We start from the raw sequence: 24312 nt of genomic DNA on the forward strand, positions 1-24312 counted from the left end.
TTCGAAGTTGCACTTACAAATATAGAGGTGCTTTTCCAAAAGAAACAAAAACTTCCTTGAAAGGAACCCGTAGTCATTATTTAATGCCAGCCCCACGTGTGTATTGATAATTATTGACAATAGAAATATAGAATTTTCTATGTTGTTAACAAGCTTACAACGATGTAAGTGGGAGAATCAAGTTATATAGAATCATATGATTCAAAAGTTTTGTTTTTATATTTTTTTAAGTATTTTGTATTCATAGTGATTATTCATAACTCTGAAGTAAAATAAATCAGAATGACAGACAACTGGATGTTGGAGAAACAGAAAGGTTTTACTTTCAAGAGATGCCTAGTTTGGTGGATAGTAAGTTTAAGATCAGCAGATTCCCAATCCTACACTCATAAATTGGTTGTGTTAAAAATCCTTTGTTTTAAAACCACTATGTATTTCACTCAAAGTGAAATTTCCCCTAGGAATAATACTGTAACTGGTAGATAGGATCCCAGCTAGTTGGTACTATTCCACTTTAAGTCCTGTTAAACCAGTAATGTATCTAAAAATTTGAATTTCTCCTTTGAGATTGATCACAACCCTAAAAGGTCCTTTTCTTATCCCTTTCTGTTGCTAGTCTCCAAAGATACTCGCTCCCACCCTCATATTGGACCAAGCCTTCTGGAATTCATGCCCTTGTGCAGTTTCTTCTCATATTAAATCTGACCCAGTCTCATAGGAACAAGTAGCATGTGGCAGAAGTGGTGCAGTATGATTTCGAGCCAAATCAGAAGGACCCTTGCAGCTTTTGCCTTGCCCTTTTAAAACACACACTCTGGGTGGGGGGTGTGGGGTGGTGCCAGCCAACAGGTAAGAAGTCCTACTGCTCACACTGTGAGGAAATCAAGTTTAGCCAAGGAGAGAGAGAGAGAGAGCTTGGCAGGGGAGAGAGAGAGCGCGTGCTCTTGGAGAGAGAGAGATGCCTGATCAGCCACCAGCTCTGCCAACCATCCCAAGTGAGATGTCATATGTGGTGACTAAAGGAACTGTCCTGGATGTCCAGTCCAGTTAACTTTTAGATAATTTCAGCCTCAGTTCTACCTGACTGCAACTGCATGAGAGACCTTAGTCAATAACCTCCCTGCTGAGCTCAGTCAATCTACAGAAACACATGGGCTAACAAACCATTGCTGTTCAGGCATTATGTTTAGGTGTGATTTATTACACAGCAGTAGATAACCAGAACATACATTGTCCTGTCTCCCATCCTTTTTCCTATACTATTTTTTCTTGAATCTTATTTCTGCTACAGTTTGAATCTGGCTACTCTTGTGAGCTAGCCTGGGAATCTGAACACTAGTTAGAACATCGAGGCTGGGATTGTGTGCTAAAGAGATTGGCAAGGAGAGTAGATGAAGGAGACTGCAACATACTTAGACATTTCTATTTAGGCTTAGGAAACAGTTATGAGAAACTAAATACTGCTCTTCCTTGGAGCTTCTCAGGGGCTGGCATTGGAGGATACATCTGTCAGTAAGTTCCTAAGTTACGTGTTCAAAGAGAAGTGCCTCTATTAGAATTTCTGTCTCAACCATGTGCATTGTTTTAATTAAAGGTTCTTTTCTAAGATTCTCAAACAACAGATATATAATTGTATTTATAGTATGGAAGACAATTAAATTAGAATCTTTTTCAAGATAAAAAATAGTGTCTTTGAAATTGCTCACATTTCTAGAGAATAATGGTGCTATGATCAGTAGTTTCTGTTCCATTAGCTTCTCCTTTCCAACTAGGCAAATCCATAAACTTTATAGTGTTTGTTTTTCACCTTTTATTGCCACCATTTATTCAAGTGCAGACTTGCCATTGTAACTTGTACTTCTGGATAGGCAGTCATATATTTGGTTTGTTATATTGATAAAATTTTTTTTTTTTTTTGAGGTGGAGTCTCGCTTTGTCGTCCAGGCTAGAGTGCAGTGGTATGATCTTGGCTCACTGCAACCTCCACCTCCCTGGTTCAAGTGATTCTCCTGCCTCAGCCTCCCGAGTAGCTGGGATTACAGACACACACCACCAAACCCAGCTAATTTTTGTATTTTTAGTAGAGACAGTGTTTCACCGTGTTGACCAGGCTGGTCTTGAACTCCTGACCTCGTGATCTGCCTGCCTTGGCCTCCCAAAGTGCTAGGATTATAGGCGTGAGCCACTGTGCCTGGCTAAGTATTTTTTTTTTTTTTAACGCAACTTGTGCTGGTCCTTTTGTGAAGCAAGAATATTCAAGAGTTTATAGATATAAAAATATCCTCAGCTGTTACTAAAGAAAAATCATCTTCCTATTGTTCATTGTAGTCTCATCTTTCAGATGGAAAAACAGATAAAATCCCAGACGTTCCCAAAGAATGGGCTTCATAAGGTTCAAGTAGATAGCTGGTATGAATTTTAATTGTCTTCTAAATCATCCTTTATTCAGGGAAAGCCTAACATGTTTGAGTGATTACTTTTTGTTTGGCATCCAATAGTGCCAAAATGGACTTTGGTATCAGACTGATTTGGTTAATTTTAGGTGCTTTTTTTTTTTCTTTTTTTTTTTTTGAGACAGAATCTTGTTCTTGTTGCTCAGGCTAGGTGCAACGGCGTGATCTCAACTCACTGCAACCTCCACCTCCTGGGTTCAAGAGAGTCTCCTGCCTCAGCATCCTGGGTAGCTGAGATTACAGGCACCCACCACCACACCTGGCTAATTTTTGTATTTTTAGTAGACTTGGGATTTCACCATCTTGGCCAGGCTGATCTTGAACTCCTGACCTCATGATCCACCCACCTCAGCCTCCCAAAGTGCTGGGATTACAGGCGTGAGCCACCGCGCCTGGCCCTAGGCTCTTATTATTTAGCAAGTGACCTTGGGTATGGGACCTAACTTTTATAGCCTCAAATTACTCATATGTAAAATGGGGATGATAGAACCTGAAATAGAGTGGTTTTGTTGATTACATGAGATACTGGACCTAAAATGCACACGGCAAATGCATCATAAATGTTAGCAACCCGTCATTTACTCAGGAGCTTTCTGGGGTAAATTGCTGTTGTATTTTCACTTGTTGATCACTACTTTGGAAAGGTTAAAAGTGTACTTTTAAAAATTTCAGTTGACAGGGTCTTAAGATGACTTGAATCTATCAGGTTGTACCTGAAGAATCTGGAGTATCCTTCCTCATCTAATTCTCCAGTTTTTCTCCCCTCGAATTCCTCTGTCAGAAGCACAACTTTAAGAACACCACTTCTCTGCTTAGAAATTTTCAGTAGCAGTTTGGAGATGACCTCAGGCAAGTGCATACCTCTTAGCTTCACATTTAAAAGGCCTTCTACAATTGGGCCTCTGGGTCTATCCTAGATTTGTCACATTCCCTCTGCTCCTACCAAATGAGGTCAGTTGCATGTTTTTCCGAATACATAGCTGCATTTGTTCCCCCTGACTTCACTCCCATTGTTCACTCTGCCTGAAATCTGTATCCTCTTCTGTTTTTACCTCCCCAAACTCTACTCATTCATCAAATAAGACCTCATTCAACAATTGCCTCCTCCACAAAGCCTTCTGTTACCTTTCCTTGTGGAATCATCTTTTTCCTCTAAGTGTCTAGAACATGTTGTTTACACTTCAATTATGCAACAATCACAACCTGCCTTTCTTATTAATATGCAAGCTTTATGAAAGCAGGGATCATTTTTTATCCAATTTTTGTTTGCCACAGTAGTTAGTACAGTTAAATCAGTGCTTCGCAAACCATCTTTGAAAAAGAACCAGCTTTGAAAAAAAAAGCAATCTGTTGCAGACTGAGATGTTTGTAAAACACAATAAAAATGAATGATTAGAAAACTAAAATAAAAATACCGGGCAAAATGCAAGCCCAAATGTCTCTCTCTCTTTTTTTCTTTTCTTTTCTTTTTTTCTTTTTTTTTTTTTTGAGATGGAATTTCACTCTTGTTGCCCAGGCTGGGATGCAATGGTGCGATCTCAGCTCACTGCAACCTCTGCCTCCCAGGTTCAAGTGATTCTCCTGCCTCAGTCTCCCGAGTAGCTGAAATTACAGGCACTCACCACCACACTTGGCTAATTTTTGTATTTTTAGTAGAGACGGGGTTTCGCCATGCTGGGCAGGCTAGTCTTGAACTCCTGACCTCAGGTGATCCGCCTGCCTCAGCCTCCCAAAATGCTGGGATTACAGGCGTGAGCCACTGCACCTGGCCTCCAAATGTCTCTTTATGATAGTCAATAGACATACATTTATTCTCTCAAAGTCCTGTAAATATATCTAAACACTTACTTCTTGTTCTCATTTCCCATTGGTAAAAACAGTTCATAGATGGGCGCAGGTTGATGGGCCACATATTGAGTAACCTGACATTACCTACTGCTATGTAAACATATTGGTTAAATAAGTAAATCCATGGACCAGAGAAATGTTTTATAACAGTTTCTTTTTCAATTATTGTTTGTTTCAATGTCCATTTTTTAAGAATATATAATTAATTATTAATAAACTATCATGAAATTTGGTCACATTGGCTTGCTGATTTGTGAATCTTATTTTGATGCATTTAAACAAGCCAGCAAATCCAAATATGATTTTCTTTGTGAAAGTAAAAAGGCTGAGTGGGGCTGGGTGGATTAACTCATGCCTGTAATCCCAGCACTTTGCGGGGCCGGGGTGGGCAGATCTCTTGAGCCCAGGAGTTCCAGACTAGCCTAGCCAACATGAAACCCCATCTCTACTAAAAATACAAAAACTAGCTGGGTGTGGTGACACATGCCTGTAGCCCCAGCTACTCAGGAGACTGAGGTGGGAGGATCACCTGAGCCCAGGAGGCAGAGGTTGCAGTGAGTCGAGATCATGCCACTACACTCCAGTCTGGATGATAGAGTGAGTCCTGTCTCAAAAACAAAAACAATAACAAAAAATACCCCAGCAAGGTTGATGGGAAATTTGCTACTTGCCAGAAGTTCAGAGTTTCCCTATTGAAGAAAAAAATGAAAACTCACTAGTAGGCTTAGTGTTCTGCCTTAAATAATATTATTTCAAAAAAAAATTCCAAATTGAAGAGATATACATCATACAATTTACATGGTTAGTCAGAAATTACACTGAAAGTTCATTAAATCACATCTAGGGAATTTAAATGAACTCAAGTAAGTAAATTAACTGCTGAGTTAATTAAGTTGTTAATTAGTTAATTAACTGTTATAGTTTTAAGTGAGGCCATTAACAAACTGACATAAATTTCAGTTTTACTTTCCTATATTTAGAAGCCCTTCATGGAACTGTAAAAGCTGGAGGGCCTAATTCTTTTCACAGAGTTTTGAACAAAATACTAATATATTTATAATAAGATTTTTATTATTTAGGGTTGAAGGCATTTTAAAGCAATTCATCTAATTGCCTTTTTTTTTCTTTTTAAATCAGAGGGTACTCTTCATTTACTTTTTTTTTTTTTTTTTTTTGAGATAGAGTTTCACTCTTGTTGCCCAAGCTGGAGTGCAGTGGTGCAATCTCAGCTCACTGCAACCTCCGCCTCCCGGGTTCAAGCAATTCTCCTGTCTCAGCCTCCCGAGTAGCTCGGATTACAGGTGTGTGCCACCACACCCGGCTAATTTTTTGTATTTTTAGTAGAAACAGGGTTTCACCATGTTATCTAGGCCGGCCTTGAACTCCTGACTTCAGGTGATCTGCCCACCTAGGTCTCCTAAAGTGCTGGGATTACAGGTGTGAGCCACTGCGCCCGGCCTCTTCATTTACTTTTAAAAATATAAAATAGAATATGTAAGTGAAATAAACATGCAAGTATTCATAATGTATAGCCAGTTTGATATATGCTACTACTTCTGTTTGCGTATTGTTGTTAGCCATGAAGGTTTTGGAAAGGTAGGCTGCAGTTATTTGCTATGAAACAAATCATCTTAAAACCTAATGGCTTGAAATAATAACAATCATTTACTTGGTCTATGGATCTGCAAGTTGGGTAGGTTGGGTGGAGACAGCTCATCTGTCTTTAAGGGGACTGGGTGATCCACTTCTAGGATGGTTCCGTCACATGGCTTTTGGCCAGGAGCTCAGCCAGGGCTGTCTCTTGGGGCCTTGTTTCCTCTCCCCATGGCTCTTTCTATGGGCTGCTTGCACTTCATCACAGCATAGCAGCAGGCTTCTAAGAGTGAGTTCTTAGGAGGTCTGGATAGAAGCTGACAGGCTTTTTATGACCTAGCTTCATAAATCACTTCTGCAACGTTACATTGGTGAAGCAAGTCACCAAAGCCTGCCAAGATTCAAGGGGAAGGAAATGACTCCACTTCCCAGTGGGAGAAATAACAAAGATCTAAAGGAGTAATTCAGCCCGGTAAGTTAAGGAAGACTTGTAAACTCACATAGTAGGCTCTGATACTGAAAAACAGGGAGTTTTTTTTTTTTTTTTTTGAGACACAGTTTTGCTGTTGTTGCCTAGGCTGGAGTGCAATGGCACAATCTCGACTCACTGTAACTTCCACCTTCCGGGTTCAAGCAATTCTCCTGCCTCAGCCTCCCGAGTAGCTGGGATTACAGGTGCCTGCCACCACACCCAGCTAATTTTTTGTATGTTTAGTAGAGACGGGGTTTCACTATGTTGGCCAAGCTGGTCTCAAACTCGTGGCCTCAAGTGGTGCACCCACCTCGGCCTCCCAAAGTCCTGGGATTACAAGCGTGAGCCACTGCACCCAATCAAGAGGGAGATTTATAATGTTTTCTTAGTTAAGGCTGCCCCACAATGAGCTGAACATTAGAGTAATTCCATGAGCAGATAATGTAGTAGAAGAAGAACTGGATTTGGACAGAAGATCTGGATTTACATTGAAGTTCTATTGTACTGTTTGAGAGGTTTTTGAGAAAGGTATTTAATCTTTCTAAGATTCTGTTTTCTGATGTTTAAAATGATAATAATACCTGACCTATTTCTGTACATGCTAGAGTCTTTGAGTTCAAATAAATTACTGTATGGAAAAGTGTATTTTAGATAAAAAAACAAATTACATACGTATGACTGGTATTCTGAGTACTAGAATATACCCATTGTACTCTCTTCCTCATACTTGTCTGTTGTTACATTGTTACATTCATTTATATTGCATCTTTATTTATTTGTGTACATAAGTAACCCCAAATTCTTGAACTAGTGTGTTCACTGGGAATCACGATTCTGACCTCGGACAATTTGCTTATACATTGGGAGGATGGAACCAGGAATTTAGGAGAGAGGGCATTTCCCCACTACTGGAAGTTCAGACTTTGGGAGGAGGTGGATTTGGGGAGGTAGAGGTACATAACCGATGTTGAGATGGTACCTGTGAGAGAGGGGTGATTGGGGGCCAGCTGAATTTATGCATCCATCATGCTTTAAACCTGAGAGTCTGAGCCATGGTGCTAAAGGGTGTCAGAGGTTGTTAAGTGTTTGACATTGTTGGTGATGGTCACGGGATGGTCAGACAATGGAAGCCAAAGTGATCTCGCCTGGTCCTAGTGAGGTCTTGTCATTAGTGAACAATGCCAGCCAATACAGCATCTGAAAGAAGCATTAGAGATGATGGGAACAGAGGAAGGAATTGATTACATGTAGCCTAACAAATTATAGTTGGAGATGCTTGGTGAATAGGACTTTGATGCCCAAAAAGTAAAAGCAAGAAATCTAATACTTCCCATGAAGGTTTAAAAAAAAATGTGGAGAGTGGAGTGTCCAGGACAACCACTGAGAAGGAAGGGGCCTTGTGGGCTGGGGCTTGTTCAAGTGTAACTTAGTAGAAGTAAGGAAGCTATGAACTTTCTTCCATAATCTCTCTAGGCCTTCCTTTTACTCGTTAATCAGTGTCTCACATCTCATCTCCCTTCGTAGGTGTGAAATCTTTGAGGGCATTCCCATCTTCTAACAAAGTCAGCGCTTGTTAAGTGTTTGGTGAATTGTATTTCCAAATGAGTCTAAGATACACTATTGCAACTGTTGTATTGGATACTGGAGAAGAGAGAACTTACTGCACCCTTGTAAAAAGCATTGGCTGCCTTGAAAAAGAAACCGGAGGCAAGCCACCCTGGGCAGTCAGTCCCCTGCTTTTTGCTGCCTGCCTAGTGCGTCTTGTGCTCTCAGGTGCAATTGATTGGCAAAAATCGGTAATATGACCTTGACCAATATTTCTAAAAGCTCACAACTACAAAGCACAGTATGTACTTTGTAGAAGCGGAATTCTGCTCATGGTAGCAACAATCATGTGAGCTTGAGCTGGCACCCGACCCAAATGTCCTGGGTAGCGTGTGGCTTGAAATGGAGTTAGGGAGTGAATAAAACAAGTGTTCCACACGGTGTCTAAAACATAGTTGTAACAGCTGAACAGCACTTTTCCAAAGCAAAACATCAATAGATCTTTGCAGTATACAGAAATTCCCGGTTATTTGGACCAGTCAGGAAATAAGATGTGTATCAAATATTTCAGTTTTTAGAATATCCTGCTAGGATTTTTAAAAATTTACTTATTTTATTTATTTTTTTTTTTGAGACAGGGTTTCCCTTTGTCACCCAGGCTGGAGTGCAGCGGTGTGATCACGGCTGACTGCAACCTTGACCTCCCAGGCTCAGGTGATTCTCCCACCTCAGACTCCTTAGTAGCTGGGACCACAGACATGAGCCACCATGTCCAGCTAATTTTCGTATTTTTTGTAGAGACGGGGTTTCACCATGCTGCCCAGACTGGTCTTGAACTCCTAGGCTCAAGCGATCCTCCTCCCTCACCCTCCCAAGGTGCTGGGATTATAGGCGTCAGCCACTGTGCCTGCCCAGATTATATTTTGTGGGAAACGCTGTTGATCATCTACTCTACTCACTATCCAGTCTTTCCTTCTTTCTCAGTAACAAGAACTCAAAATCATTGAATCTGGTGCCTAGCTATAAAATGATGTTTTTAGATATTCTTACAGATAAGAGCGCCAGTGATAAAGTACGCAGAGGTCACTAGGTGGGGCTTTCCAGTAAAGTTTTTCTAAGGGGCCTGAATTGACTGGGAAGCACATGGTTTGTGGCCTTCCCTTATTGTCATCCTGCGTTGAATGGTAACGTAATAGTTGGGGCTGCAGCAGCCATCTTGAGACCATGAAGCAAACTTGAGGATGGAAGTCATAAAGTAAGGCAGTTGGACAGAAATAAAAAGCTTGCATCCCAGGTAAACCTGGATTTGCTATTCTAGCCCCAGACTGCCTATCTCTGTGAGAAGAAAAACAAAATAAAACAAAACAAAGAAACCCCCAAATATCTCTCTTGTCTTAACCACTGTTATTTTTGGTTTCTGTTACTACTTGCCAAGATCAATATTTTCTTCGGGGTATTACAGGTAACAAAGTTATCATAACACTATGGAGATCACAAACTTACTTTAATTTATATATATTTTAACCTCTCCTTATTTCAGATTTGACAAAAGCTAAATTACGAGAGTTCTTATGGGAGAACATAAGTTTAAAATGATGTCAAAAGACTCCCTGCAAAAAAGGTGAAGACACCAGAAAGGATTATCTGAACATATTTTAATCTTTTGTTCCTCTTCGTTTTATAATTCCAAGTCATAGCAGGATCTCTTTGTTTTGTTTTGTTTTTCAGACAGGGTCCTACTCTGTCGCCCAGGCTGGAGTGCAGTGATGCAATGGCTCACTGCAGTCTCAACCTCCTTGGGCTCAGACGATCCTCCCACCTCAGCTTCCTGAGTAGGTGGGACTACAGGTGCATACCACCATGCCTGGACCACCGTGCCTGGCTAATTTTTGTATTTTTCGTAGAGATGGGGTTTTGCCATTTTGCCCAAGCTGGTCTCGAACTCCTGGACTCAAGTAATCTGCCTACTTCGCCCTCCTAATCTTTTGAGATTATAGGTGTGAGCTACCATGCCCAGCCTACATCAGGAATTTCAATGCCTTACAGACATATTAGGAACATCATACATGGAAATTTCAACTAATAGAGAGTCCCATTTAATTGAATGTCACCAGAGAGGGCTCTGTGTAGTATAACCAAAACTCCGCTAACTGGCCATCACTTATCTGGCTCATGAGAGTAACTAATGCTCTCCAGTTCTCCGTAAAATGCTTTGCAGCTGGTTGATAGCATATATCCAGTAATTAGTTGTGTTTCTGCCCAAATCTCTTTGTACAAATTATACTTGTTACATAATTATATAATTTGATGAAATGTGTGGTTTGGTAACTTTATGAGGGGGAAAGAAAAGGATTATTTGTATGAAAACTAAGTTGAATGCTTGGAAAATTATATATAAATTTCCCATAAATTTTGCTTTTGGATGAGGTGTGGGGAAGCCGATAGTAACTGGGAATCTGTTAAGATACTGCCAGCAGATTGCTTCGGAAGGATCTTTAAAAGATAGTGCATTTTGGCCGGGTGTGGTGGCTCATGCCTATAATCCCAGCACTTTGGGAGGGCAAAGTGAGAGGATCACTTGAGCCCAGGAGTTCGAGAACAGTCTGGGCAACATAGGGAGACCCTCTCTCTACAAAAAATAAAAATTAGCCAGATATGGTGGCATACACATGTAGTCCCAGCTACGCAGGAAGCTGAGGTGGGAGTGTCACTTGAGCCCAGGAGGTCGAGGCCGTAGTGGGGCATGATCACATCACTGCACTCCAGCCTGGGTGACAGAGTAAGACCCTGACTCAAAAAAAGAAAGAAAGAAAGAAAGAAAAAACGGTGCATTTTGAGTCTGGTGTGAAAAAAATCTATGGGAAACTCCAAAAGAGTGGACCCAGAAGCAAAGGGACTTAGCCCTTCTTCTGAAAGTGGTTAATTCATAAGTATGTAAGTGTTTTAATTGAAAATGAAATGTTTAAGGTGTATGTGCTTGTTAGTAATACTTCATTCTGTCAGGCAGTTTAAGTTTGTCATTCCATTAGGATGGATAAGAGTGCTTTTGCTGTGTATACAGAATTCATATTTAGTACAGGTGTGTTAAATAAAAGAATGGAAAGCCAAGGGAATTAAGCAGTGATTTAATGGACCAGGTGGCATTCCTACTGCTGTGATATCCTGTGCCACTGGGGGGCAGGTGTTACTAATCTATCACAGTCCTCAACTGGCTTCTCTTTAATACTGGAACACCAAGCAGCCACTACCAATCTAATCAGTTGGCCCATGAAAGGAAATCTCTTTGCCAACCATGGTTGAAAGTAGGAGAGTGACATAGGTGAAAGTTATGCATTGGCACGTGGCTTGAGGCTGGACAGGTTGGAAATGTGTCAGGAAGATACACAGGAGACCTTCCCAGGACACCCACCATCACGTGGATTGCTAGGATCCATCCACCATCCAGCCAAGCTCCCTCTGTAGGCAGTGGCCCCCACCTCATCACTCCATTGGCGCTTCCTTCATGGGAACTGTACTGTAGTGGAGAGGTTGAACTTGTCAGAGAAGGGGAAAGTTGTATCAGGATATTCCCCAGAATCACTGTAGCTGAGTCACCCCTCTCAGCAGAAAAGCGTTATAGTTGGACCCTGGGGATAGAATGTCTAGTTTGACCCTGGCGTCAGCACTTCCTAGCTATGACTCTTGCAAGCTACTTAACCTCTCCAAGTTCCCATGTTAACGATAGTGGGTTTATAAGGACTACATGTAATAATGCATGAAAGGCATAAAGGACTGATTCTCAGCACCTTCAAATCCTCCGCAATAGGGTTTCATGAACATGAATCTATGAACTCCTCTTCAAAATCCTGTGCACATTTTTTTTTGCCCAGGATCCATGACTTTCATCAGATTCTCAAAGGAGCCTGGGACTAAAAGAAAAGCAAACACAGAGCAAAACAATGCAAGAGAAACTGAACGCTTTCTTGTTTAGAGCAGCTCTTCTCCGACTTTAGTGAACTACCTGAGGATCTTGTTAAAATGCCAGCTCTAAGCCAGTAGGTCTAGGGAGGACAGGCTCTGCATTCTTTTTTTTTTTTTTTTTTTTTGAGACAGAGTCTCGGTCTGTTGCCCAGGCTGGAGTGCAGTGGCGCGATCTCGGCTCACTGCAAGCTCTGCCTCCCGCGTTCAGGCCATTCTCCTGCCTCAGCCTCCCAAGTAGCTCGGACTACAGGCGCCCGCCGCCACGCCCGGCTAATTTTTTGTATTTTTTTTTCAGTAGAGACGGGGTTTCACCATGTTGGCCAGGATGTTCTCGATCTCCTGATCTCATGATCCGCCCGCCTCGGCCTCCCAAAGTGCTGGGATTACAGGTGTGAGCCACCGCACCCAGCCTCAGGCTCTGCATTCTTAAGAAGTTCCTGGTTGGTGCTGCGACTGCTAATCCATGGACCCCACTTTGAGTAGTGAGGGTTTAAAGTACCTTAGTTGTTTGGGCTATTATTTGTTATAACAAAATATCACACACAGGGTAGCCCATAAACAACAGATATTTATTTTTCCCAGTTCTGGAGGCTGAGAAGTCCAAGATCAAGGCACTGGCAGATTCAGCGTCTGGGGAGGGCCTGATTTCTGGCTCCTAGACAGCACCGTCTCTGTCTGTCCTATATGGTGGAAGGGGCTGAAGGCCTCTCTGGGGCCTCTTTTATAAAAGCACTAATTCGGTTTACGGGGGCTCCACCCCCATAATCTAATCATCCTCCCAAGGAACCACCTCCTTCCTACTACCATCACCTTGACAGATAGAATTTCAACATACGAATTTTGGGAGGACAGGAGCATTCAGGTCATAGCAGCATCCACATCTTGATTTAGTGTGGAGAGGCACTGTAAAAAATGCTGATTAAAAGCGTGAGCTATCAGGACAGACAGCCTAGTTTTGCTGCCTGGCTTTGTCCCTTCTATAATGTTGATGAAGCTACTGAACTTCTCTCTATCTCAGTTTCCTTATCTGTACAATGGGGGTGATAAGAGAATCTTGCAAAGAAGGTTGCTGTAAGGATTAAATGAGTTAAAGAGTTTGTAACAAAGCTGGGTGAGGTGCCTGAAGTCCCAGCTACTTGGGAGGTTGAGGTGGGAGTATTGATTGAGCCCAGAAGTTTGGGTTCACCCTGGGCAACACAGCAAGACCCTGTCTCTAAAATAAATAAACAAATCCCTATTTTTTTACCAGCAAATTTGAACCCAGAATCCAGAACTGGATTTTCTTCCGTCTAAGTCCTAATTCACACATGTAAGACCTGGTACCATAAATAAAGTTGTGGTGCATGGCTTATGAAGAGTGGCAATCAATGCGAGGTCACAGTGCAGTATAGCCACTGTCACATGAGAGAAAGTTTGAGGTGGAACAGAAACTCCAAGTCACAGTTCTGTCTGGCAGCTGAGTCTCCACCCCAGAGCACACACCTTGGTGAGGGGCTGAGCCCTGGTGTTGCCTTGAGTGGCTCCTGGTTTGGCCTGTGCCACGTGCACTCAGGCCCTGAGCTCACCTGTGGCCAAGCACTGTCTTGAGGTATGAGCTGGGGATTCAAAAGACCTCCACCCAGCATCATGCTCTTGCCATAATTTTATTTCTCCTGTTAGCGTGTTGTCGTTGGCACTCAATTGTCTTCTGAGAAAACATGTGGAAACTATGATTTCCCTCCCTGACACTGCTTTTTGGATCTAGGTTTTTATTCTTTTTCAGGAAATCAAAGCATGTGGCCAAATACTGAAGCAAGAGGATGTCTGTTTATTGGTATTCATATTTTTTTTTTTTGAGATGGAGTTTCACTCTTGTCGCCCAGGCTAGAGTACGGTGGTGCCATCTTGGCTCACTGCAACCTCTGCCTCCTGGGTTCAAGTGATTCTCCTGCCTCAGCCTTTCGAGTAGCTGGAATTAACAGGTGCATGCTACCACGCCCAGCTAATTTTCGTATTTTTAGTAGAGACAGGCTTTCACCATGTTGGCCAAGCTGGTCTTGAGCTCCTTACATCAGGTGATCCTTGGCCTCCCAAAGTGCTGGGATTATAGCGTGAGCCACCGCTCTTGACCTTTTTATTTTTTCTTTTAAAAAATAGGTCCAGGTATATTCAGGTTGAAAGAACTGATTAGAGTTTATGATTTGACTAGCCCAGAGCGTTTTTCTTTTAAAACCAACTTTATTGAGGTACAATTTACACCAAATACAAATACACGCATTTAAAATGTGTACTTCAGTTGGGTGAGGTGGCTCATGCCTGTAATCCCAGCACTTTGGGAGGCCGAGGTGGGAGGATCACTTGAGCTCAGGAGTTCAAGACCAACCTCAGCAATATGACAAAAACTCATCTCTACAAAAAATACAAAAATTAGCCAGATGTGGTGGCACATGCCTGTAGTCTCAGGTACTCAAGAGGCTGAGGTGGGAGGATTGCTTGAACCTGGGCGGTCGAGGCTGCAGTAAGCTGTGATCATGCCACTGTACTCTAGCCTGGGCTAGAGTGAAACCCTATTTCAAAAAGAAAAAATAATAAAATAATATAAAATAAAATGTATAGTTCAATGGGTTTTGATAAGTGTTCAGTGGGTTTTGACAAGTGTGTGTGGCTGTGCCATCAACATCACAATCAAGATCTAGTACATTTCCATCAGTCTAAAATGTTCCCCTGGGCCCATTGGAAGTTCCCCCTGGGCCCATTGGAAGTTCCTCCTTCCCCAGGAAATCAGTGATGTGATTTCTATCAGCATAGGGTAGTTCTGCCTGTTCTGGACCTTCATGTAAAAGGAATAAATGGAACTTTACACACATACTATTTTATGTCTGGCTTGTTTTGCTCAGTACAATGTTTTTGGGATTCATTATTTTTGTTATGTGTATCACCAGCATCAGTAACAGAATCTTTTTAAAAAAATCTTTCAGGCCGGGCGCGGTGGCTCACGCTTGTAATCCCAGCACTTTGGGAGGCCGAGGCGGGCGGATCACGAGGTCAGGAGATCGAGACCACGGTGAAACCCCGTCTCTACTAAAAATATAAAAAAAATTAGCCGGGCGTGGTGGCGGGCGCCTGTAGTCCCAGCTACTCGGAGAGGCTGAGGCAGGAGAATGGCGAGAACCCAGGAGGCGGAGCTTGCAGTGAGCCGAGATCGCGCCACTGCACTCCAGCCTGGGTGACAGAGCGAGACTCCGTCTCAAAAAAAAAAAAAAAAAAAAAAAAATCTTTTGGTTAACTCAGTCAAAATGTCAACCATTATTTGTACATTATAAATTAATAATATATGCACTTTGAAACGTGTTTGTTTTTGGAAAAGCAGCTCATAGGTTAGGAGTACCACCAAGTGCTAAAATATTTGAGTAGCTATGAGTAATTGTGTAATTGTGAGGACTGGAGAACAGTGGGAAGGCTGGCTGCAGTGCTGGCCCTGCCACTGACTGAGTTTGAGCAAGGTCCATCACCAGCTGGGACTCAGTTTCCCCAAGTAGACCTGTCTTTGCTGTCTCCTGAGGCCCATTGTAGGTCTGACACAAGTGCTGTTTTGGGGATGGCCACTGAGCAGCGGGGCCAGCAGAGGGAGCAGGAGTCAACAGATGAGCTGCAGAGCTCGGCCAGCGCCTTGAAGGGACCTCTGGGACACAGGCCACCACAGGCGCAGGCACCACCTGGTTCCAGAGCTCAGCATGTTCCCGTGGTGGACTGAGTTTTAAAGTGACTTACGACTTTAGATATGACTTTGCAAAGAGATTTCTTATTAGCTTGAGCTTGAAGGTTCTTCTTTTTATTTTTTTTGTAATCAAAGAAAGATCTTACTGCCAACAAAAGGGGGGTGTAAACAAATAAGAGATCTCTGTGTGATCTTAGGAGGAAATACAATAGATTCACATTCAAAATTTATTTACATTAACCTTTAAAATAAATTAACTTTTAATGGTCATTACCCTAGAGAAGAATTGTACAAAAATGTCAAAAGGGGCTTCTTTGGAGTATACAAGAGAGTGTGTGTAGGTTATTTATAAATACTATGCCATTTTATATAAGGGACTTGAACATCAGGAATTTTGGTATCCAGGAAGGGTTCTGGAATCAATTCCCCTAAAATACCAATGGATGACTGTATAGAATTGTCTAAAATTAATTATTTTATAATATGCCATGGTCTAAAGATAGTAGTGAGTTTTTAAAAGCCGTAACCTGATTTGTCTCTGAGGCCTTCTCTGTAAGCATAGTTAAAGGGACATTTCATCCAAGAAATTCCCCTTGCCTACCATCCCTACACTGTCAGCTCACAGAGTTATTTCTCTTCTCTGTTTCATTTGCTTCTATAGCCATAACTGATATTGCATGAAATATTTGTGGTCTTATATTTGCTCCCCCAATGCTTCTCTTTATAATATTGAACCACCCAAAACCAGAGAGGGGAATTAGGGTATATATGGCTTGCTGAGAAACATCCTATAGACATTTAGGATAGCTTCAGAGTACCAACCCTACTTCTCCCACAACAAAACATTGTTTTGGAACAATCACTTTGATGAAAAGTTTTGTAATTTTCTAACTAACTCAGCAATATGACACATACAAATAGGGAAGGTAAATATACTATAAATGGCATTTTCCAGGTAAAATTAGATTACTAAAAAGGCAAGTTGTAAAAAGGAAGCTTTTGCTAAGACTCGTGGAAGGAGCAGAAGGAAGGGGGTGAGGGTAGTGAGAAGAAAATAAGGCCCGGCGCAGTGGCTCACACCTGTAATCCCAGCACTTTGGGAGGCTGAGGCAGGCAGATCACTTGAGCTCAGGAGTTTGAGACCAGCCCAGGCAACATGGTGAAACCCCGTCTCTATTAAAAATACAATAAATTAGCTGGGCGTGGTGACTCGTGCGTGTAGTCCCAGCAGGAGGGAGGCTGAGGTAGGAGAATCACTTGAACCCAGGAGGCAGAGGTTGCACTGAGCTGAGATTGTGTCACTGCACTCCAGCCTGGGCAACAGAGTAAGACTCCATCTCAAAACAAAACAAACAAACAAACAAAAAAGAAAATAAAATGAAGGGTGGAAATTAAGGAAAGCCTACCTGAGCAGAGACAACCTATAGCTCCATCTTGTATTAAAAAAACTCTTACTTTTCTTGTCAAAAACGGACTTGACAAACCTTTATAGAAACAATGAATGGGCAGGGCATGGTGGCTCACGCCTGTAATCCCAGCACTTTGGGAGGCCAAGGCAGGCAGATCACCTGAGGTCAGGAGTTCGAGACCAGCCTGGCCAACATGGTGAAACCCCATCTCTACTAAAAATACAAAAATTAGCTGCGTGTGGTGGCGGGCACCTGTAATCCCAGCTACTCGGGAGGCTGAGGCAGGAGAATCACTTGAACTGGGGAGGTGGAGGTTGCAGTGAGCTGAGATCGCACCATTGCACTCCAGCCCGGGGGATAAGAGCGAGACTTCGTCTCAAAAAAAAGGAAAGATGAATGAAGGCTGGGCGCAGTGGCTCATGCCTGTAATCCCAGCATTTGGGAGGCCAGCGTGGGCGGATCACAAGGTCAAGAGATGGACACCATCCTGGCCAACATGGTGAAACCCCATCTTTACTAAAAATACAAAAGTTAGCCAGGTGTGGTGGCGCTCACCTGTAGTCCCAGCTACTCGGGAGGCTGAGGCAGGAGAATCACTTGAACTGGAGTGGCAGAGGTTACAGTGAGCTGAGATCGTGCCACTGCACTCCAGCCTGGAGACAGAGCGATACTCTGTCTCAAAAAAAAAAAAAAAAGAGAAAAGATGGATGAGTTATTTTAGCTATCTCATGCCACAGAGAAAGAAGGCCTCCCGATTATTTGTATTAGGCTAGCATAACACTGATATAAAAACCTGACCAAAAAAGCACAAGGAAGAAATAACCTCAGAATAACCTCGCTTAAAACTCTTGATGCAAAAATCCTAAGTCAAATACCAGCAAGTAGATTCTAACAGCACATTGGAAGAAAGTAAACCATGACCAAAGACGCTTTTTCTAAACATTCAGGGTGGTTCACTAGTAAGAAGCCTATACAAATAATTAATTGCATTAAAATGTAGAGAAGGGTCTGATGTACAGGCTGGGCTTTTTTTTTTTTTTTTGAGACAGAGTCTTACTCTGTCACCCATGTTGGAGTGCAGTGGCGCTATCTTGGCTCACTGCAGCCTCCGCCTTCTGGGTTCAAGCCATTCTGCTGCCTCAGCCTCCTGAGTAGCTGGGATTACAAACACCTGCCACCATGCCCGGCTAATTTCTTGTATTTTTAGTAGAGTCGGGGTTTTGCCATGTTGCGCAGGCTGGTCTTGAATTCCTGAGCTCAGGCAATCCACCTTCCTTGGCCTCCCAAACTGCCAGGATTATATTGCCCACAGGCTGGGCAATTTGAAGACTTTTCTAGGGCTTGGTACTCTTATTTTTAGATACTAGATCACATTAAGAAGGAAAAGGAGGCCAGGTGCGGTGGCTCACGCCTGTAACCCCAACATTTTGGGAGGCTAAAGTGGGCGGATCATGAGGTCAAGATATCGAGACCATCCTGGCCAACATGGTGAAACTCCATCTCTACTAAAAATACAAAAATTATCTGGGTGTGGTGGCATGCGCTTGTAGTCGCACCTACTTGGGAGACTGAGGCAGGAGAATTGCTTGAATCTGGGAGGCAGAGGTTGCAGTGAGCCGAGATTGTGTCATTGCACTCCAGCCTAAGTGACAAGAACGAAACTCTATCAAAAAAAGAAAAAAAAAGAAAGTTATCCAGGAAGATAGTGAAGGTAAAAGATTCCTTGGCAGAATTTCCCTTTTAACAAAAAAGGCAGCCCCCAAATCATTTCTTTTCTAACAAAGAGCAGCCTGAAAAATCGAGCTGCAGGCATAGGTAAGCAAGCCAGAAGCTTGCACGGGTGAATGCCGGCAGCTGTGCCAATGCAAACGGGCTACCTGGGGGCCAGGTATGTTGAACATGGAGAGTTCACCTTCCCTTTTCTTTGTCACCATGGTACAGTAAAAGAATAGCCAACATGGTGCCGGCCAGGTAGAGAACCCATCTGCATAATAAAAGATGAGAGTGGGGATGGCCAGATTTTCACACGCTATGCAAACGCACACCTGGTCCCACTAATCTTTTGCGCCCTATGTAAACCAAACACCGCCTCCCCAAGCTCATCTACAAAATCTCCTGCCCTTCACCGTCGAGGCAGCAACCCATTTCTCCAGGCACCCTCTCTGCAGAGAGCTCTTCTCTTTCTTTCACCTATTAAACTTCCACTGTGCACCTCACTCTTTGTATGTCCACATCCAGTTTTCCGTGGACGTGAGACAACGAATCTCAGGTATTTACCCCAGACAACGATGTTGCTTCATCATCACCACCATAATCTGCCAGGTCATCTGTTATGGTGGCTTTTAACCCCACTCCAGGAACCACACATTTCTTCTTTTTTTTGGCTTTGCCTTGCTTGCTTTTGTTTTTCACTGTAAAGCACAGTTGGTGAACTGGTAACCTTTTTCAAGTCATCAATTTCCAGTGAAATACACACATATTCAACCAAAACTTCCAAAAAACTGCCATAATATAGTGACTTTTCATATTGTGTAATTTTATCTTTTAGTAACTTTCCAAACTCTGTAAAGTCATCTCTTAAAGATGGGTTCATAGCATTTATTCCATAAACTGTATTATTATTTTTTGAGATGGAGTCTTGCTCTGTTGCCCAGGCTGGAGTGCGCTGGTGTGATCTCAGCTCACTGCAACCTCCACCTGCCAGGTTCAAGCGATTCTCCTGCCTCAGCCTCCCAAGTAGCTGGAACTACAGGCACGCGCCACCATGCCCGGCTAATTTTTTATATTTTTAGTAGAGATGGGGTTTCTCCATGTTGGTCAGGCTGGTCTTGAACTCCTGACCTCAGGTTATCTGCCCACCTCGGCGTGTGTGAGCCACTGGGCCCTGTCTGTATTATTAACTATGAAAATTTCCTTTGCTAATTTGAGGTCTGTCTCTTCCTGTAATTTCTTTAGCATGGTTTATCTGTTAAATTGTTCTGTTCTTCTGGCTTTTAGAACTTCAGGTTCTCAGGTTCTTCTAACCTCTCTTTAATTTCAACTTGCCTTTTCTTCTATTGTTGTTCTTTCTCTTTTATCTTCTCTGCTATTTATTTTTTTCTGAAATTTTAATCTCTGGTTTTACTTCTGCTTCCTCTGTTTTTTTTCTTTTTTGTCATTATCTTCCCAGTTATCTTTGATGTCCTCATCCTCAGCTTCCCAGTGGTCCCCGCTGACAGTGCCACCACCCCGCACCTTCTGCATCAGGGCTCCCATTGAGGACTCATCCCCATCCCCACCCTGGGAGTCAAAGTCCCTTGCTGTTGCCACTGGGCCTGGCGGTGTGAGGGGGAGAGCTAGCCAGGAGTTAGTGCCATGGAGGGGAGTCACTCTATTCTCTATCTTGATTGTACTTGTGGATATAGGCCTCTCTGTATTTGGCAATAGAACTGCACATCCAAAAAAGTAAATTTTACTGTATGTAAATATAAATATTAAAAATAAATGTAAAAACCAGGCTGGGTGTGGTGGCTCATGCCTGTAATCCCAGCACTTTGGGAGGCCCAGGTGGGTGGATCACCTGAGGTCAGGAGTTTGAGACCAGACTGGCCAATATGGTGAAACCCCCTCTGTACTAAAAATACAAAAATTACCTGGGCGTAGTGGTGCATGCCGGTAATCCCAGCTACTTGGGAGGCTGAGGCAGGATAATCGCTTGAACTTGGGAGGCGGAGGTTGCAGTGAGCCGAGATCATGCCACTGAACTCCAGCCTGGGCAACAGAGTGAGACTTCTTCTCAAAAGAATAAAAATAAAATAAAAAATAAAAAGTAAATGTAAAAACCAAGCAAAACAAAAAAAAATGAAGCCAATGATTGACTTGGTAAGAGGGTGAAGTGACTATAATACATTCCGTTTTCTCAACTGTAAGATGGAGCTAATAATAGTTCCTATCTGATAGGGTCATTGTGAGATTCTGTTTACAGAATATCTAGTACAGAGTAAGTTCTCAACACGTGTTAACCATTGTAGCCATTAAGTGCAACAACTTTCTTTCTCTCTCTCTCTTTTTTTTTTTTTTTTTTTTTTGTTGGAGTCTTGCTGTGTCACCCAGGCTGGAGTGTAGTGGCATGATCTCGGCTCACTGCAACCTCTGACTCCCTGGTTTAAGCAATTCTCCTGCCTCAGCCTCCTGAGTAGCTGGGATTACAGGCACATGCCACCACACCCAGCTGATTTTTTGTATTTTTAGTAGAGATGAGATTTCACCATGTTAGCCAGGATGGTCTCTATCATCTGACCTCGTGATCTGCCCACCTGGGCCTCCCAAAGTGCTGGGACTACAGGCGTGAGCTACCAAGCCTGGCCAAGTGCAACAAGCTTCTAAAGCAAGAATGCGGACTCCACATTCTGATTTGCCCACTTACTAGTTGTGTGGCTTCGGGTGGACTTGTGTTAGTCATTTTTGCTTCTGCTCCTCTGAGTTCTCTTATTTTTAAAATGTGGATACTGGTACCTAGCTCAAAGGGTTTCCGTGAGAGTTAACTGAGTTAATCACCATGAAGTACTTAGAACAGTGTGCTCTAAAGGGAGAAGAAGAGGTGTGGAGAAATGGAGTAGGGTTGAAGAAACTCCTAAAGCTCCCTTGAGTTCAGAAGGGAGATGAGGACAGCTGGGTATAGTGTGTATGTGTGTGTGTGTGTGTTTAGGGGAGGTTAGTGTTGGTCTCAGTGTTATCTAAGTGAGTTGTACAGGCAAGGTAACTGGAGAAAAGGGCAAGGAAAGGCAAGTCTTAAAATTTCTTAGAAAGACCTTTCACGAGCCGGGCGCAGTGGCTCACGCCTGTAATCCCAGCTCTCAGGGAGGCAGAGGCAGGAGGATAGCTTGAGCCCGGGAGTTCGAGACCTGCCTGGGCAATATAGAGAGACCCCATTCTCCACAAAAAGGAAAAAAAAAACGACAAAAAAAAGAAAGACCTTTCAAGAATAATTTCCACCAATGAGTGGATCAAGAAAATGTGTTATGTATGCACCAGGGAATACTACTCAGCCATAAAAAGAATGAAATAATGTCTTTTGCAACAACCTGGAGGGAGCTGGAGGCCATTATTCTAAGCGAAGCACCTCAGAAATGGAAAACCAAATACCATATGCTCTCACTTACAAGGGGGAGCTAAGTTATTAGTACGCAAAAGCATACAGAGTGATTTAACAGACTATGGAGACTCACAAGGGGGAGGATAGGAGGGGCACAAGGGATAAAAAACCACATATTGGGTACTGCATATTGGGTACAGTGACAGGTGCACTAAAATCTCAGGCATCACTACTATACAATTCATCTATGTAACCAAAAACCACTGGTACACCCAAAACTATTGAAATTAAAAAATATTTTTTTAAAAAGAACTATATCCACCTGTGGCAGAGAAAATGGGGTATAGGGTCTGGATAGAAACAGACCTGGATTCTCCAGAGACCAAGAAAGCTATAAGAGAGTTTAATTTGGTTCTATGTTAGTGTGGTGTCAAAGCAGGGTGAATTTGCATTAAAGACGTGTGAAAGTTTAAAGGCAAAGTAGGTCATGAGGCAAGAGAATTAAATAGGGAGATATGGAGACTGTTTAATGATTTAAACCTCTATCAAGCGAATTGAACAAAGAGAGGCTGTTTCTCCGTGTTTGCAAGGTCATGGTCATTGTGATCACTGCTCACGTTGGTTGCAGCAGGCTGTCTTGCCAATGGCTGCTATAGCAGTAACAGGGGACTGGTCAGCAAATGTGCATTGCATCAATGACATGGAGCCCACGCCCTTTCACTGGCTGGTTGGTAGTGGTTGCATGGGGCTGGGGACCCCCTCTTGGATCTTTATTGCTGGCCTCACTTCTCTGTATCACACAAGTCTCAAGAAGATAGAGAAGACAATAATACTTAGTAAAATGAGAAAACTGTTTTATCAATATGTTAAGTGAAAAAAGCAGAATATGAAACTATGTATATGAACCTAATTGGTTAAACATATGTGTAGAAAAATGACTGAAATAAAACACATTAAAACGGTAAATAATAGTTGTCTAAGGATGGAAATTACAGACGAAAATCTTTCCTTTATATTTTATATCTTCTTTGCTTTCATTGATAAAAACGTTTTACTTTTGCAATTGGAAAAGGTGAAATAAATATAATTAACTTATAAGAAATGTAAGTTCTTCTTCCATGTTGAGAGCTTTACACATTGCTCAGCAACAAATGGTTGTTTGCTAATTGGTATGTAAAGGGCAATAAACAAGTTAATTGCTGGCTACATTCTCGAATCGCTAGAGGAAGTTCAAAGCTTCTCAACCTTATTTCAGCTCCAAGAAAGGGGACCTCTGATGTGGGTCAAAGACCTAATGGAGTCCTCAAAAGCCCACCATGAACCATAGTGGGTGGAGGTTGGGCAGGAGGGAGAAGCTTCAAAGCCCCCTCTTTCCATGACATGCTTCTTCTTTATATCAATTTCCATCACTTCCCTTTCCCTCTCTCAGCTACTGTTAAAAGATGGACTTTTGTATTAGGTTGCTGGGGTTGCCAAAGTAAAGTGCCACAGACTTAAATCACAGAAATTTATTTTCTCAAAATTCTAGGGTCTGGAAGTCTGAGATCACAGTGGCAGCAGGGTTGGTTTCTTCTGGGACCTCTCTCCTAGCTGGCAGATGCCCTTTTTCCTGTGTCTTCACATGGTCTTCCCTCTCTGTGTGTCTGAGTCCGAATCTCCTCTTCTTATGAAGATATCAGTCATATTGGATTAGAACCCACACTAATGACCTCATTTTAACTTAAAGGCTTTATCTTCAAATATAATTATTTGGAAATACTGGGGGTTAGGGCCAAAATGTATAAATTTTGGGGGGACACAGTTTAGCCTATAACAGGATTGAAGTGTCTCCTTTCTTAAGGAGCCATGTCTCTGCTCATAGAGATTCAAAAGAAAGCCAAGGTCGGGCTTAGGAGAAAATAAGCAAAAGTAGAGGCTGCTTAAACTTTTTGGGTTTGGTATAGCCCACCAGGTTAAGAAATCTGAGAGGAATTTGAGTAATCTGAACTCATTCTGTGTTTGCCCAGAGTCTCCTTCTGGACACATAACCCTCTTAAATCTCTGGCTGCATTGAGGCTGCTTGAGAATTTGAAATCTCAGTCATCTCCTCCTTGGGGACATGACGAATACGTCATTCTGTTGAACTGATCACCATATTATAGGATGTTTCTACAAAAGCAAAACAGAGTTGAGAGCAGAAATGTTAGAATCTTAGAAAGTGACAGGGGCTGGAGGATGAAGAGGTGGCGGGGTAAAAGGATGGGGTACTTTGGTCATATTAT

The 24312-nt window shown here is 42.5% G+C and overlaps 1 pseudogene; it reads right to left on the reverse strand.

Moving 5' to 3' along the window:
- Positions 1–20232, reverse strand: part of LOC100585614 — a 22757-nt pseudogene extending 2525 nt beyond the window's left edge.
- Positions 20233–24312: the final 4080 nt, after the last annotated feature.

The sequence above is a fragment of the Nomascus leucogenys genome, chromosome 1a (assembly GCF_006542625.1).
Source record: "Nomascus leucogenys isolate Asia chromosome 1a, Asia_NLE_v1, whole genome shotgun sequence".
Lineage (NCBI taxonomy): Eukaryota > Metazoa > Chordata > Mammalia > Primates > Hylobatidae > Nomascus > Nomascus leucogenys.